The sequence below is a fragment of the Miniopterus natalensis genome, chromosome 5 (genome assembly GCF_054644295.1).
Source record: "Miniopterus natalensis isolate mMinNat1 chromosome 5, mMinNat1.hap1, whole genome shotgun sequence".
In the NCBI taxonomy this organism is placed as follows: Eukaryota; Metazoa; Chordata; class Mammalia; order Chiroptera; family Miniopteridae; genus Miniopterus; species Miniopterus natalensis.
This window is the reverse complement of record NC_142085.1, coordinates 80,380,527-80,398,694: the sequence shown is the minus strand read 5'-3', so window position 1 is coordinate 80,398,694 and position 18,168 is coordinate 80,380,527.

Here is an 18,168-nt window from a genome sequence, read left to right as displayed (position 1 = left end):
CTGGGCATGTGCCCTGACCAGGAATCGAACCATGACCTCCTGGTTCATAGGCCGATGCTCAACTGCTGAGCCACGCTGGACATGGGGGTCCTTTTCTATTGACAGGAAGAGAGTAATAGCATAGAATCTCAGCTTTTGAAAGGAAGTTAGGGTACTATACTTCTCTTTTCCAAATCTGCTATTTTTTTCTTATATATCAAGAGGAGATATTCCAGCAGCATCATTCAGCTTCTGTTTTTAAACCTGAGAAAAGATTGAGGGAATTTAAGAAATAACAGAGTTAGTAGTCTTTATAGTGATTAGAACGTGTGTGTGCGTGTGTGTTGGGGAGAAAAAGGAGAGAGAGGAGAGGGACACAGAAGATTAGTATAAAATATTGAGAGAGAAATTGGGAATTTTTTTTTATAATGGAGTGCTTATAGGTCTTAAAACTTTTTCAACTGATTCAGAACGCTGGCAAAATTACTAAATCAGATTTGTATTTGCAAGCTATTGAGTTTTATTCCATGCTTCATTTGTAAATATATTCTCCATGTCCATTTGCCCAAACAGTACATTCAGTACAAGGTAGTTATACAATTTCATGCACAGAATACAAGTATCATAGTCTGGCAAAATATTAAGATTATCTAGTTTGACCATTTGCCCCACAAATTTTTCATTTCTTTTAAACCTTCAAGAAGGAGAAACTTGTTCTCTCAGTGGCAGCCTAGGACATCCTTGGAAAGCTTGGATTAGCTTGTAATATGTAAAAGATTCTGAATTTAGTTCAAATCTGCCTGTAACTTTCATTTATTTGTACCAGTTGGTTGTTTGAAAATGCTAACAGAACAGGATAATTCCTTTTCCCAGTAGATTCCTGGAATACTGAAACTTTCTACCCTATTGAGCCAGTCTGTTGTCCTCACTCCCTCCTGTCTCCTCATTTCCTTTCTCTGTTCTTTGTCAGGAGATAAACATTTACTTAGAATGGAGGGGGGCTGACCTCCATTCTTTGCCCTCACTGAGCTTCCGTTTCTCCCGATACTGTTTAGTCTGAGTTTTGGAGGTTGAAAAACACTATCTTTATACCATCACCCTATTCTTAGTTATGGCCTTCTCATGCTCCAAATAAAACAGTAAGTTACTTAGATAATTTAATTGTTTCTCCAAATCTCAGCTCACTAGGGAGCTTAGTCTCCCTGACATGAGTCTTACTGGGCCTACCACTCCCACGGCCAGTGTTCATTTGTTCAGTCATTCACTCAACAGTGCATTTTGTCTATTTGCTATGTTGCTAGCACCGTGTGACCGAGACCAAGAATAAGACAGATAAAGATACTTTTCAGTTGTATTTTCTTTCTATTAAAATATCTGTAGCCACATTTTTTTAGTATTCTTCCTACTTTCCTCTTCATTTTTTTACTTGCAATCGCACTCAAAATTGTATTTTTGAGAACATAACACTTTTGAATAATAATCTCTTTAGGAGTCTTGTGCCATGAATAATTCATATCTTTTCTCTAAACACTTTGAAGATGTTCACAGAGTCTAGAGTACACAATTCATGATGTCCAGTCTTCTTTTCCTCAGAAAAAATGAACTTCAAGATAACATGCCCACTTTCAAAGTTCACATTATTTTCACTTTATCAATCAATGCTTTTTATTGTCAAAACTTGATCCAAAGTAGTCATTTCTTCTGGCTGTTTGTTTCTTTAGAAGGTAAATTGTTATTACTGATATTCAAGCACCTGCTCCACAGTTGGCTTACTCATGGGTGGCTAGAGTCTTCTTTCACTGCTCATAGGGGTAGACACTTTACCTGCTTTGTTGACCCCTAATTCCTGCACCATTATGGCTGCTGTACAATAGTCACCATTATTTTATTAGGTATACTCAGTGGTCTCCAGTGTGCTCTGTCTTTAGGAAATGGAGATTTCTATGCAGATGTTAATTTTCTTGACTCCTAACACTACTTCACTTCTCAAAAATATTTGTTCCTTTTTGAGTAAAACAAGTCCAACATGTTCTAATATAGAGGGTGATTATATCACATATTAGAGATTTGGTTTTTTAATATTTTTATTCATTTGACTTTTATTGAGTGCCTACATAAGGATAATAATAATAATTTGTTGTGCATTAACTGCGTGTCACGCACATTTTAAAACACTTTACATGAATTAACTAATTTGATTTTTATAATCCAACTGAGATATTAAGAAAATTTTCCACCCTGTCCGGTGTGGCTCAGTTGGTTGAGCGTCTCCCATGCACCTAGAGGTCACTGTTTTGATTCCTGGTCAGGGCACAGGCCAGGGTTTCGAGCTCAATCCCCAGTAGGGGGTGTGCAGGAGGCAGCCCATCCATGTTTCTGTCTCATCAATGTTACTCAGTCTCTCCCTCTTCCTTCCTTTCTCTAAAAATTTTTTAAAACCTTATTAAAAATTTTTTTTCCAAGGTGATGCAGATTGTAAGAGTAGGAATATGACGGTATTCTGGGTACTGGCAGTTTAGTAATGGATGAAATGGAGAAGGTTCCTTTTATTAGAGAGCTTACAGTCCAGGGGGAAAGCAAATGTAAATAAATATTCAAGATACTTTCAGATGATAGGTACTATGAAGAAAACTAAACATGGGAAGTGATAGTGATGGAGGAAGGATAATAACTTTTATAAGGTGGCCAGGGGAGGTTTTTCTGGAGAGATGACTTTGTTGATCAACCAGACTGCTTTCAGCACCAAGTCTGAAAAACTGAACACAAAATAGTTTAAACAGTTAAAAAAATGATTTTATTTCACATAAAAAAGATGTCTTAAGGTAGATGGGCTCTAGGACTAACCAGAGGCTAATGGAAATAAGAGAATATTGGTTCTTAGATGCCTATCTCAGCATGCAGACTGGCTACCTCCTTGCTGGCAAGGTGGTTGCATCACTTCTAGGCATTTCATCTTCACACACCTTAGACAAAGTTTTTAGGTAAAAAGAAGCCATTTCTTCCCATAGATTTCTTTTTTTATCATAAAAAATTTCTGCTCCCTGTAGACTTCACGTTATATCTTACTGACCAAAACTGAGTCACCTGTATGGAAAATAAAATTACCATGACAGGCCTAAAGTCTTAGACTTAAACTGATAAATTCAGCTCCTTGGGGCTTTGGTTTGGGTCACTTTTCTTAAGTATCACAGTGACCAAAGCAGATTAAACAACCAAAACATTAGGGACAAAAGAGGAGGCAGATTTGGAGAGGCAGCCACAAGTGCCTATAATGCCCTGAGTCCTGAGCAATCAGGAGTCCACCACATGAAGATATGGGGGAAGAATATTCTAGGCAAGGGAAAAGCAAGTGCAAGTCCTTGAAGGTAGGAAGTAGCTCAGTATGTTTAAGAAACAGAAAGATGTGCAGGTGGAGCACAGTGTTATGAGCGGCAGGGGTGGAAAGAGGTGGAAATGAAATAGTGTAGTGTTTAAGAATCCACCTTTTTAAAAAAGAAACCTAGCCTCTAGTGCCTAGGTTCAAATAACAGACCTGCCATTTCTCATTTACTTAGCTTTCCACAAATTACCTAACTTATCTGTGTCTCAGTTTCCATGTCTTTAAAGAGGGTATAAATAGTAATACACAACTCATGGAATTATTGAAAACTGAAAAACAAGACATAACAATAAGAAGAGGGCCTGGAATATGTAGGTGCTCAGAAAATGTTGGCAGCCTTTATTACATCTTTTGTTTAGAGTTCAGATCATGTAGAGTCTCATAGACCACAGTAAGATATTTTTATTTTATTCAGAGTAAATTGTGAAGTCATTGGAGTGTTCTGTGCAGGGAGTGAGCTAAAATGATTTGACTTTTTATAGAATGTTTCTTTTCTGCCATGTATAGATTGAGTAGCTACAGTATAGTCTGTAGGACTTTGCAGTAACTTAGATCAGGTAGATTTGACCAGGGTGAAAGCACTGGGGAGGGAGGTAGAGCTAACAGAACTTGTTGACAGCTTATGTCTGAGTTTGTGGTTAAGGGAAGCAAGGGATTCTGAATATTTGACTTGGAAAGTTTGGGGGAAATGGTGATATTCTTTATTGAGATTTGGAAAGGAGCCCATAGCATTCACGAAACCATCAAAGGGATCTATGGAAAAAAGGTTAAGAGTCTTGACTTAATATTCTTTGTCCATGAGTCTGTTGTTCCACATTTCTTAAGATAGTTTTTCTTTCATCTTTCCTATTTTTTTGGGTACTCACTTTCCCTCAATTTATATACTTGATCTGATAATAAGACAGTTTGTGAAGATGATCTCTGTCAAACTGGCTTATTACAGAGCAGAAGTGAGGAGATAATGAATTTAGCACTCTTTTGTTTAATATGTCCCAACACTTTGAAGGCCCAGCTGTTCAAGTTTAGTAAGTGACTCTCATGAAAAGTGACTTGTAGTTATCTTCATTTTTATTTCCCCTATCTTTCCAGCTGTAAGAGCCTATTTTTTCCTGTAGGTCGATAATCATTTTAAATTTTTTTGTTCTCAGAGTCAAATTGAAAGGGGGACAGACTAGCCCTTTCATTTTAGCTCTATTGCATTCCTTTGACATGGCCCAGTGACCTTCAGTGATGGGTAGATAGTGACCTTCAGTGATGGGTAGATAAGTGCCCCTTTCCCGCATGTCCCTAGTCCCTGACAAAGTCCTGTGAGAATATTATCTATGTAGGTGTCCAGCTTTGCACATCACATGCATTTTCCTTTCTTACACGTGTTACTGAAAATCAATAACCCTTAAAAAAGAAGTTCATGAAGTTCTTGCAAATGATTTAAGCCTTGTTGCATTTTGATGACAACTTAACAGCAATAACAAAACCAAAGCCTTTTAAATATAATTGTTTATCAGCAAGGACCACTTTGTCTTTGTTTGATTAAGCAAGTGCTGTAGCCTAGAGGATATATATAGTTGTATGAAATACCTAAAGATGGTATCATTGATGCCACTAGTATTTGGACCTTAAATTTATTTTTCCAGGAGTGATGATAAAATGATCCAAACCACCCTTTTCCAACTTTTCTTCCTTATGGTGAAAACTGCTATTTCAGTCAGGACCTTTTTGGCTGTAAAATGCAGAAACCCAACTTGAAGTAGTTATGGCAGAAAATCTAGGCTTAAGAGTCAAAAGAATAGAACAGTTAAATTTTTACAAGGCAAGGAGCAGTTCTAGGAATCTTAAGGACTGACATTTGAACCCTGCCAGGATTTCTTTTCTTTCCATTTCTCTCTCTCTCTCTCTCTCTCTCTCTCTCTCTCTCTCTCTCTCTCTCTCTCTCTCTCTCTTTTCCCCCTCAGCAGAACACTTTCCCCCACTAGCAGCTTTAAGGCTGTATTTTTCCAACATTAGCATCAGAAAAGAAAAGATTCTACCTCATAGTTTTACATGGAAAAATCCTAAAGAAGGACACTAGTCAGGTTAGGTCAGAAGCCCACCACGGTCAGATTGCTTGACAAGGGAGTCAAGGTTACATAGTAAGATAGAGGCCACTAGATCAAGAATCTGGAGAGGTTGAAAGGGTAGGTTCCCAGAAGAATGGAGGATGCTGTTCTCAGAAGAAGAGAAGCTACTAGACAAAAGCAAAGCAAAACAACAACCACAAAAACCCAGCAAGTGTTCATGAAAAGAATCCATTTGCAAGATGGCCAGCAAGAATTAGATGTTAGCTCAGCAACTAGGGAATAGATTTACCAGTTCAGGAGTGGCATACACTTCTTATTATCAGTCCCGGACAGTTAAACTCATTGGGTGATTTTATTAACAGACTTAGATATCTAATTCAAGATCAGCACTTTTCCAGCAATAAAATCCCATTGAATTGTTTTGCTTTCTTTAAGCCTTTGTTTTAATTTGTAGAAGTTACTCTTTTTTCTTTGTCTATTGTGCTTCAGGGACTTTCATTCTCAAGGGGTTATTTAGTATATAACCCATCCCAACTGCTTTGGAGGTTAGTCAGTATTTTCTTTGTATATGAATAACTGGTTGATAGGCTAGAACAGAAATATTTGGAATAAACCCCAGACATATCTGGAAGGGATTTTATTTATAGTTGGGTAATTCCCATTTGATAGGCAAAATGAGATACATAGAAGGTAAGTGATTTGCCCAAGGTCACATCTCTTATTACCCCAAAATCCAGTATTAAAGTCCCAAGACCGATTGACAGCCTTAGTTTTATGTCCTTCCCATTGCATCAGGCTTGGTGAAGAAAAAGTGAAGATGAATTCAACAATAACCAATGTGAAGATCAGATTGGATCGTCCCTGTTTACTTTGAAGCACACTCTGTGCTACTGGGACTTAGACTATCAAGCTGGCCTGGTAAGTAACGGGCAAAGGAGAGGTGCCTTGAAAGGGAGATGCTTGTGTCCCTGAGCAGGCCGGATCCTCTGTGTCGGGAATGTTTGGGCAGCATGGGGGGGCCTCTCAGAGGAGAGAGAGTCACAGGTTCTTCTCGCTCCTTTCCACCCAGTCTGTCACATTCTCCTCACCATGTATCCAAGCTGCGCCCCTTTTTTTGCTCTGTTTCGGCTGCAGCTGCACTTCTGGCCCCTCGTTCTCCCGACTTCTCAAACAGCTCCTTCTGTGTCATCATCACCATAGCGATCTGTCTGGAATGCAAATTGGATCACATCATGCTCCAGCTTAAAATAGTTTAAGGCCTGTGCCTTCCTCCAAGCACACAGAATAGGGTTCATTCCCTTCGCCCCGACATTCCTCTCTGCCTCTTGGGTCTCAGCTGCTGCCAGCCTCGTCCTTGATTGGTCAAGGTTTTGAACTGACCTAATAAAGAGGTTAGAGCTATAGGGCCTTATTCAGCTTCACGTGTCTAGTAATGCAGTGAGAAAGTCAAGGTTTTGTAGACAAAACGGTAACTGTAAGTCACTGCCCTCGTATTTTACTTCCTTAGTCTTCTACAACTAGATTCATTGCTGTTGTAATATTATAAGCAACTGATTAAGTAAATGGAATTTGAATCTTGAAATCTGATTTGTGGCTTGAGAGAATATCTGGGCACTTAATGCAAGGCTAAATCCTCACTAAATCTAGGCAAAGCATTTTTTATTTGTTTTTTGAAGTTTGTGGGGGTTTTTTGCCTTTTTGAGTCTCATATATTTCTGTTCCAATTTCAGTTTTGGGAAATAGTGTATGAAAGAAAAAAAGAGAAATTGCTACTAAGGGGCCAAAGACTGCAAGCCCTGATAAAGAGAAACAAACCACTGCTGGAGGGCAGATGTAATTCTCTTAGGGCCATCTGAATGGGAGTCCACTGACTCCGTCTGGAGACCTCCCTAGAGGCTGAAAGTCCTTTCGCGGTGCTCCTTATCATTTGCAAAGTTAAAGCTGAGGCTACCCTTTTCTTTGAAAGAGTGAGGATTATTTTGAGATTGTTAGTGAATGTGTTTCTTGAGATACATGAGAAATTGGAGAAATTTTGCATAACTTGACTACTCTAGATCCCCCTTAAGATAGTACCCATTAAAGATTTATCGCCCAGCCGAGCGTGGCTCAGCGATTGAGCGTCGACCTGGGATCCAGGTGATCAGGGTTCGATTCCCAGTCAGGGCACATGCCCGGGTTGTGGGCTCGATCAATCACTCTCTCATCATTGATGTTTCTATCTCTCTCTCTCCCTCTCCTTTCCTCTCTCTGAAATCAATAAAGATATATTAAAAAAAAAAAAGATTTATCTGAGTGGTTATATGTAGGGAAGTTAGGGAATCTAGAAAAAGATGGACATAATTCAGTGACATTAACTCAGCTCTAGGAAGGCTAAATTCAGAAAAGTTCAGCAGTTGTCCAAATTGCAGTGTCCTCAGGGAAATCATTTTGATTAGGATCAAAATATATAATAAGGATAAACTTGGAAAGGGAGGTGGGAGTTTTTACTGTGGACATATCTAGGTGTCAACTTCAAAACATCAGGCATCAGCTTTCCCACAGTAAGGCTGATTCTGGGTCCTGGCTTCCTGATACGAATTTCATCGGTCTAGATGTCTCTGGACCAGGGTGAGGCTGGGCTGTCATTGTCAAGCATCAATGATTCTGAATGGGTAGGAGGCAGAGAGTGAGGTCCTCATTTCCTTTGCTCTGTCCCAGTTCCTTGGACTATGTCTGGCACACAAGGACTCATTATAAAAATTTATTGCATAAATCGCCACTTACCGTTTTCATCACATACATAGTTTGGAAAATAGATAGAGCTTGTTTCATAGAGATGATTTCTGAGAAATTCTTTATTTTAAATCCTCTTTCCCCTTTTCCCTAACCCCCCCATTGGCTTCTGTGACTTTTAATGTCTCCCGATTATGAGCATTTCCTAGATCAAGTCCCCGTCTGACTCTCTAGATGCCTTCTGCTCTGATGACTCCCACATACATCAAAGTTGGTGGTGTCCAAATCTACTGTTCCATTCCTAAATGTTTCCAGAGGCACATCCATATCTCAGCCTGTTTGGTGTAATTTTATCTGGCTCCCCTCTTCTTGGCCCATTCTCTGTACTTCTTGACTATGTTTCTGTGGGGACCATGGTTCTTTTCAAGCATCCAGTCTTACCTCCAGAATTGTTTTTACCCATTAGACACTTATATTTTCACATAGCCAGGCAGTTAATATGTCTTACCCAGCTTCCTTCGGACTCATCCTCATTACTGCCTTTTCATTTTAATTCCTCTGTAATTGGCCATGCCCAGACCCTCTGTACCTCATTTTTATCATCTTTATAGATTATTACAGCCTCTTATACGTTTTTCCTGTCTGCAGCCTTCGCCTTCCACACATCATCTGGCATTTTAATGTAGACTTATTTTTCCTAAACAGATTTTCTCAAGTTACCAGCTTGCTGATTTATATACAATTTTAGATCGTGCTATTTGGTAAAAATGCATTTCAAACTAGTGGTCTCATTGTTCCTGCAAACATCTAAAGCTGAATCCTTTGACTTGGTTTATGATCCAGCTCTTGTCTGGAAACTCTAACCTTTGCACTCTGCCACCTGTCAGGGCTCAGTTCACGCATGTCAAGCCACTTTCATGAAAAATGATGTGACTATTTCACTCTTAACTGATCACATTTTTAGCCTTTAGAAGCTGTGGTATTTTGGATGGTTTACTCTTTTCTAACCTGCAATAATATGTTGTAAGTTTCCTGACATTAGAGACCTTGCCTTGCATGTCATTGGTTGTCTCCTCTGTACAAGCTTAAGCAACTAGCACATTCTGTGAACCTAATAAATATACCCTCTGCTTAAAACAATGCTATTGGTACATTTATTTTAATTTATCATTTCTAATTACCAAGCACTAGGTATTTAAAATCTTAAAATTATACTCCCTTGTCATTTGCTATTGCTCTGTGGTCCTTGATTTGCAGAGTATTTTGGGTGAGCTTCTCTCTGTTGAAAGAAACTCTCTGCAAGCATGCTAAGCTAATATTAATTCCATAATGATTTCTATAGAGAAAAGTTTAGTAGGGATAAGTCAGTATCCAGAATATATGTAGTCATCACTTTTATTCTTGTATTTCTGTAGTTGAAAATGAGCTCTTCTTATTGCTTTCATATGCGGAGTTTATAGTGCTCACCCTTGGTCACTTAGTAGTAGCAGTAAGGAAGTAAGTAGTAGTAACAGTTAAAGTAGTAGTAATAGCACTAATAGAGATTACAGTAACTGTTTACCATTTATGTATATATTGTGTACCAGACACTGTGCTAGGTATGATACATACCTTATTGTCTTTATCTTTATAAAACTTTATGGGGTATTATTAGTCACCATTCCAGGGTCACTAAAGTTGCTCAAAGAGCCTAATAATGTGTAAGGAATGTGGTTAGTAACTAGTAGATCTGGAAACCAAGCTCAAGTCTATCTCATTTCAAAGCCAGATTGCTGTGATATTACTTAACTTAATGAATTCAATGGACATTTTATAAAAATGGTAGACTTTTACATACATTGATTGGAGCCTTCTTTTAGGATACGTCTGCATGAGATTAGTTGAATCCCGAGTTTTCGAAAGATACTAATGTATGGTCTGAGCAAACTTGGGAGAGTGGATTCGAGCAATTCAGAGACCCAAAATGGGAAAACCAGACCTTAAACTCTATTACCCCTTTATTAGGTACTTAGGTGAGTTTCTGAGACATTTCTATTCATGTAAGCCAAATGTGGAATATTTTGGAGTTTATATTAATCTTGACTTTCTCAATCTGAAATAAAAAGTCCATTAAGAAATTGTATGAAAGTCCCAGGCCTTCATGATATAAAGAATTTACTAGTGTTTTTTGAGCACATTAAAGACTGAGGCAGTGGAACTCAAGTTATTTTATTGAGTTAATCCTAGTAGTAATTTTTTCAATCTTTATTTATTTAAGATTTCTGTCATAATGTGCTCTTTGCAGTGCAGCTGCTGTGCATGTTGAAGTTATAATGTGTGAAGCTGGTCTGTAGTTGAACCAGTTGCTGTCTGACAAGTCTTATGTTATTTGTGGTTCATATTATAGTCCTATGTGATGTGTATATGATTTGCTCTTGGCATTCATTCAGAAGATAAAAACCAGAAACATTTAACATATAAGTAAAAGAGTATTTTCTATTGGCCTTTTGGAAGCTTTAAAATTATTTAGTTGTTTCAGAAATATGTGCATTTTGTTTTCCACCAGATCACACTGGTTAATAGTTAAGAGGGATACGATAGAATTAGTGTATCTCTAGCTTCACCTCTCCCTATAATTATAGAGCCTTCAACTTCCCTTGAAGGCATCTTTAGGTGCTGTCTCAGGATACTCAAGAGCAGTCTGTTGCTCAAGTGTTGGTGCCATGATGCTGGGGATGGTTCTAGAAAACATTTGCTAATGTATCATTGCCATTGCCAAAGCCACAGCTCTAAGGAAGTCAGAAGCTGTTCCAGTCTTTCAAAGCTGAGCATCTCATGCCCTTACATTGTGCCATGTGTGCCACTAGATGGAGAGACTTCCTCTTCTGGGATATGTACTCCCCAGTCTCAAATCAGAGCAATTTGTATTCCTGATGGCTCACAGACTCTTCAGTGTAGTCACAGTCATTTATCTTAGACTTGGGCCAAGTTCATGGGCTATGGAGCTGAGGACATATCTGAATATCAGTTAGATACTAGATTTGAAATAGCCCCTCTTCTTCAGCCTGAGGGTGGTTTCTTCCCAAGAGGCATTAGGTCTCTCATGCAAATTAACCCCTGGATGAGAACTCCGGAGTCCTCCAGATACTCCCGTTAGGTATAGCTGAGTCTTAATGCATTTGCAAGATTCGTCTGAGCTATTTTTACATGCTATTGTCGGCTAAGCATTCCTGTGCCTTGTAGAAGTTAGCAAAAAGTGTATTATTTCATGAAAGACATTAGTCATATGTTCTAGTTAATGCAAGGAGATTTTTAAAGTAAATTTCTTTTAAGTGACCTTGACTATAGCTTTCTTCTCCCTTCCTCTCTCCTTCCTTCCCTCCTCTTTCCGCTTTATTTTCCTTCCTTCCTTCCTTCCTTCCTTCCTTCCTTCCTTCCTTCCTTCCTTCCTTCCTTCCTTCCTTCCTTCCTTCCTTCCTTCCCTCCTTCCTTCCTCCCTCCCCCCCTCCCTCCTTCCTTCCCCCCTCCCCCCTCCCTCCCCCCTCCCTCCCTCCCTCCCTCCCTTCCTTCCTTCCTTCCTTCCTTCCTTCCTTCCTCCTCTCTCCTTTCCTGTAATAACTTGGTTTTCCCACATGGGAGTGGGGCAGGGTAAGCTTTCAGTACAAATCACAGTTTATCTCCCTCAGTCACACACAGAGCATTGCTCTATTAGAGCTCCCATGCCCTCTGACTTTTGGTTGTCATCTAGTGATGACTTACTGTCATCGTTTCAAATCTATAACAAGTCCACTTCCTAAAAAATACTGCCCATGCTATTGTAGGTCAGTTCTACTTTCCAGTTAAGGTGAATTCATCCTTGTTTCCCATCATAGATCACATAACATATTATGCATTCAGACTTTTTGGGTTATGATGTTTGGTATTGTGATATACTGCATTGCAGCTAATCTTTATTTCAGTCAGAAAACCATCACTGGAAATCTGAAGAGGCTGAGTTGTGGCATTTTGTGAATATTTATCTCCAAATTTAGAACATTTTTGACAGAAGGATTGACTTAACTGAACATTCACTATTGAGTAATGAGCAAACTTCATGTGCAGAAAGAAACTATGTGTCAGGTACTGTTGTGGATGCTGGTGCACAGTGGGGAGCAGATCAGCCCAGACCTCACAGTGCAGCAGGGAAGACATTCATTGAACAGGTAACTACACACACAATATGTCTTGTGAGCACAGAGCTGGAGGGTCTAACAGGAAACTTGTCCCTTCACTGTAAAACCTTAAGAGAGAAACAATGTGGGCATATTAATTTTTTATCTAGTGGCAAATATAAATACTTGGCTCCATGTAGAATATTTTAATCATAAAAACCATGAAATGTAAATTATTTTTAGATTGAAATGCAATGTTTGGGTTTTTTTTGTTTTTTAAAAAATATTTTTTTATTGATTTTCAGAGAGAGGTACAGAGAGAGAGAGAGAAACATCAATGATGAGAGAGTCATCATTAATTGGCTGCCTCATGCATGCCCCCAACTGGAGATCCAGCCCACAACCCAGGCATGTGCCCTGACCGGGAATTGAACTGCGATCTCCTGGATCCAAGGTGATGCTCAACCACTGAGCCACACCTGGCCCGGCTGGGCAAAATGCAATGTTTTTCTAGAAGTACCTTAAATAATCTGTAATAATTAATCTATCCCTTTTATATGGACAACTATATCATGAACAACAGCAAAACATAAAGATGAAAAAATAAAAATAAAACAAAACAAGCTGGATGGAAAAATAATTTTATAAAGGCTCATTACCTAGTCTCATTTCTGGCACCACTTTCCACCCCCAGTGCTTATCTGGATTACCTGTTATTTAGTGCACTCCTACATGAACTTGGAAACTATAATATAATCCCCATTAAATACATCTAATTTACAACTCGAAAGGGATCGAGCTTAGGTATCTATGTGAGAATCATATATGTATGGCTGGCACAGCCTGGCCAAGCCTTCAGCCTTGGTAGTGTGTAGTATAGCTTGCCACCCCATTGCATCACCCCCAGTGAAAGACTTAGGAATGTGTCTGGCAACTTGAGGAGGGCTTTGAAAACTTGGTGGTAGTGGGTGGAATATGGGAAGGTATAGGGGTAGAATACTAAAAGAAGGCATCATTATTCTTCAGCACCTCAAATACAGACCCTTGAACAGCATGGGAGCTAGGGCTGCCAGCCCCCTGTGCAGTCAAAAATCCACGTATAACTTCTGGCTTCCCCAAAAGTTAACTATTAATAGCCTGTTGTTGACGGGAAGCCTTACCGATAACATAAACATTTGATTGACACATATTTTGTATGTTATATGTATCATATACTGTATTCTTATAATACAGTAAGCTAAGGAAAAGAATGTTATAAAGAAAATTATAGGGAAGGGAAAATGCATTTACAATGCTTTATGTATTTATTGAAAAAACACACACAGTTCAAACCTGGGTTGATGGGTTCAGCCATCATGGCTCAGCTTCAAACTCCTTTACTGGGAGTACTTTAAAAAGTCTGTGCAAGAGAAAGTAAAACCTTTTCTTTTTTTGGGCAAATGCCTGACTAAATTAATAGATGGGCTTTGCCTAATGCCCTAGACTGCCAGCTCATTTGGTACTTTGGACCAGAAGAGAAAAGACTGCAGAGTTCTACTACCATTGTAGAAGAAACCCTGTTTATAACCTTCTACATCCAATTCTAGAAATGTTCATCATGTACGGGAAGGAAGGAAAGCATCATAAGGTCAGCAGACTCCAGGCTTCTGCACAGATTCATGAAGGATACTTGGAAATGCACCTGGAGGGAAATTGTTTGGCAGGATGTAGGGTACAGGTGTGAAGCCAATACACAACACTAATTTTAAAATGTCTAAGTTATTTTTAAACAAGCTGCAAATATTGTGCATTTTATCAGTTTAGACCATTGCCGCTTACATTAAATAATATAATAGATATAAAGATTTTGCAAAGCAAACAGCACTAAACAAATACAAAGTACTATGACTGCATCTCTGATCAGATAATTCATATAGTAGTTGTGACTCTATGTCTAGGAAAACACAACCATGAAAAGGCAATGTTCCTGTAGTACAAGTGTGCATTGGCCTGATTAGATTAACTTCCCCACCCCAGCTCTTTCTGAAGCTTGGACTACATCAGTTGCTAGTGACCACAATCATAGTATTTGTGTCCCAGGATGGACCACATACTATTATTGACTTGGTAATCTAGGAAATCTCACACAAAGTGTGAGTACATCAAATTAGGTTTTTTAGATGAGGCAACTGTGTCTAAGAACCAATCTCTAATCTCTGTGTTTTCCCTTCCCCAAGGCACAGTCAAGTAGGAAATGGCTCTTTCTGGGACTTTCCCTATCCAACATCCTATAAAAGTATGTAACATTATTGTGATAGGCACTGACTTGGATGTCAGAGACAATGGAGTTTGGTTTACAGGTCTGTCGGTTATTAATTGTGGTCTCTTGATAAGTTATTAACCTTTCTGGGTGAGTTGACTGCTGTATATAATGAAGCCTGCGAAGGAGCTGCCAGAAGGGTAGGAGGAAAAGTGAGATAGGATGGTGTCCCAGAAGCCCCTGTAGACTGTCTCCTTGAGAGCTGTTTAATCCTGAATCTTTCTTTCCTAAAGATACTAATGTCTGCTCTATATATTGTGTCAAATGTTACCAAGCAGTTGATGAAGCATCAATCACATGCTTGGTCTCTGAGAAATGAAAGAGAAATGAGATGAATGCTGCTGGGGAGGAGGAGCCAAAGGAAGGGTGAAAACCCTTTTATGATCAGAGAAATATAGCATCGTTATATTAGTCAGAATCAATCAATAAACAGGAAATAACTGATGATACTGGAGAGTATTTCTAACATTTATTATTGAAGGGTTACTACTCCTTCAAAACCAGCACTAAGGTTTCTCTTCTTAATGAAGCCCACTCCCACTGCAGAGACCATCTAGAATGAGAAGTAGATGCTACCAGGCACCTAAGACAATAAACTTGGAAATGAAGTTGAATTTGATTTGTTTTTTGCCAACAAAGGTGAACAGCATGTCATATTAGTTCACATACCTTTTTTTCTGTCACAAGAAACCTTTCAAACTCCACTTTTACATTTAAATTTATTGTAATGAAACTAAAAACTAAGTTCTTCGGTCACACTAACCACATATCAAGTGCTTTTTAGCCATAAATAGTGGCTACAATTTTGGAAAGCCCTGATAAATAACATTTTCATTTATTGGAGAAAGTGCTGATGGACAGCACTAGGATCAACTTCAAAACAGTCCACGGATACAGTTAAGATACTACACAATGCTTGATGCTGCACAGTGATGCAGAAACAGATCCTGTTCTTGCTTTCGGGGAACATGAAGTCCACTAGCTAGGCATGTAAGCGTGACTTAGACACAAACATAGACGTGTGAACACAGGGATGACTCTAACTGAGAAATATCTAGATACTTCATAGAGAATGTACTTGAGCAGAATTGTTATGAAGAATAAACTTTTGATTGGCGAAGGGAGAAAGTATTGCTAATTGAAGAAACAACATGAATGAAATTATTGGAATGGGAGAACGCACATGAGGAAATGAATGTGCATAGCATTCAAGGTGTTAGTCTGATGCTATTGAGCTGTATTGTGCAAAAAACCAAAGAAACAAACAAAAAACAACCACCTGCCTCCCCCATGAAAAAGGAAATGCCAGATTCTGTCTCAACTAGTTATCCTTTCCCCTTGACATTCCCAATGGGATAAACAGGATGCAAGCTGTCATTTATTAGTTGGGTTACTGCCAATGCTTCTTGTGCTGACTTCTAATGAGGCTCATTTTACAAAACAGCTGGCCTGAGTATGGAAATGTCCCCATATTTGGACTTGTGCAGAGAAAACAAGCGAAAAGGCCAATGATAATCTCACTTGTTTTCTCTGCACAAGTCCAAATATGGGGACATTTCCATACTCAGGCCAGCTGTTCTGAAAAATGAGCTGAAGCGATGCCAGCATACTTAGGCACACAGGTGAGGGAGGGAGATGAGCCGGGTGGTCAACCTCAGCATATGGAGGAAATAGGAAGCAAGACGAGTGGGCTGTACGTGGGTGATGATCTTTTCCCTCATGCAGTGACCTCATCCATTTGTAAGCATGACCCAAGCAGTGACCTAGCACTTGTATGTCTTATATATCCAGCAACCTTGTTGAATGCTCTGATAAATTCTGTAAAGACTAATCATCTATTTACTCATTTTGTGTGTGTGTGTGTGTGTAGGTGATCATGCAACCTAAAAGGGGGGAAAAAGGAATTTGTAAATTTCTCTTCAGTCTTTCTATGTTTACTTCTTTTTTATGGCATTATTTTATTGGCTAGAACATCCAGTACAGAACTGCATAGTAAAAGTAATAACACAGTTGTTTTTTTCTTATAGTCGACACTAAAGGAAATGTTTTCAAAGTTCCATCTTTAAGTATGATGCTCACTATAATGATATTTGTAAATACATTTTCTCAGGTTAATACCATTTCCTTTTAATTTTAATTTCTCAGCTTTTTAAAAATGAGGAATAAATTGTGAATCTCATGCTTGTGGGCTTTAAAAGTATATTTAGATGGTAAGATGACTTATCTCCCTTAATCTGTTGATATGGTGAATTTTATTGATAGATTTTTCTGATTCCTTAGTCACTCTTATCTTCCAAAAAATGACATGTCTGTGAGTAGATTTTTAATATGATATTGGCTAATTATCTGACACCAGCTGTATAACTAAGATTCAATTCAATAAAGGCTCAGTCCCACAAGACTGCCTTCAGCCCCCACACCACTACAAGTGCCAATTGCAAGTCCAGATCGTCACCCCTATTTCTGATTGGCTATAAAGCAAAGGTTTCACAACCCCCTTCTTGCATTCAATAATTTACTAGAAACATTCACAGAATTAAGGAAAGCAGTTTATTTATCAGATTACCAGTTTATTATAAAAGGTTACAACTAAGAAACAGCCAGATAGAATAGATGCATAGGGCAAGATATGGAGGAATGAGCAGAGCTTCCTTTCCCTCTCTGAGAGCACCATCCTCCCAGCATCTCTGTGTGTTCACCAACTGGGAAGTTTTCCAAATTCCTTTGGTTAGGATTTTCATGGAGGCTTTATTACATAGGTGTGGTTGATTAAGTCATTGCCCATTAGCGATTTAACTCAATCTCCAGCCCCTCTCCCTTCCCCAGAAGTCAGGGGGTGGGGCTGAAAGTTCTAACCTTCTAATCCTGTGGTTGGTTCTTCTACCAGCAATCTCTATCTTTAGAATCTATCCAGGAGCCCCCAGCCACTAGTCATCTCATTAGCATACAAAAAAATACCAGTTGAGAGATTCCTAGGATTTTAGAAACTGTGTTCCAGGAAGTGGAGTGGGATGGGAGGCAGGGGGGTGCAAAATATATATTTCCTATTAGGTCACAATGTCAGTATGCGCACAGATAACTAATGTCTGAGGCATGAACTCTACCATTTCAGCTCACAAGAAATTGGTGTGTAACCCAGAATGCTAATGTTTTACAATGGGAAGTATGCATGGCAAGAAGATTGGAGTGCTTCTGTGGGCTGATGAGTATATATTTTTTCTCTATATAAGAAAACTACCTAGGAAGTGAAATTATAGACAACAGGTTGGTTAATGAGCACAGAATCAGAATAACGAGAGTTAACTGGATAATTTTAATGGCTATTGAACTATGGTAGCCCAAAGCATGATGTAGGAATCTGCCTATCAAAAGAAATGGCTCATGGAAAAAACCTAGTGCCTGTTGGATGACTGGATAAAAAAGTGGTGTATATTTATACAATGGAATACTATTCCACCATAAAAAAAAAAAAAAAAAAAAATGAAATCTTGCCATTTGCAACAACATGAATGGATCTTGCAGACATTATGCTAGGTGAAATAAGCCAGACAGAGAAAGACAAATACCGTATCACTTCACTTACATGTGGACTCTGAAAAACAAATAAAACAA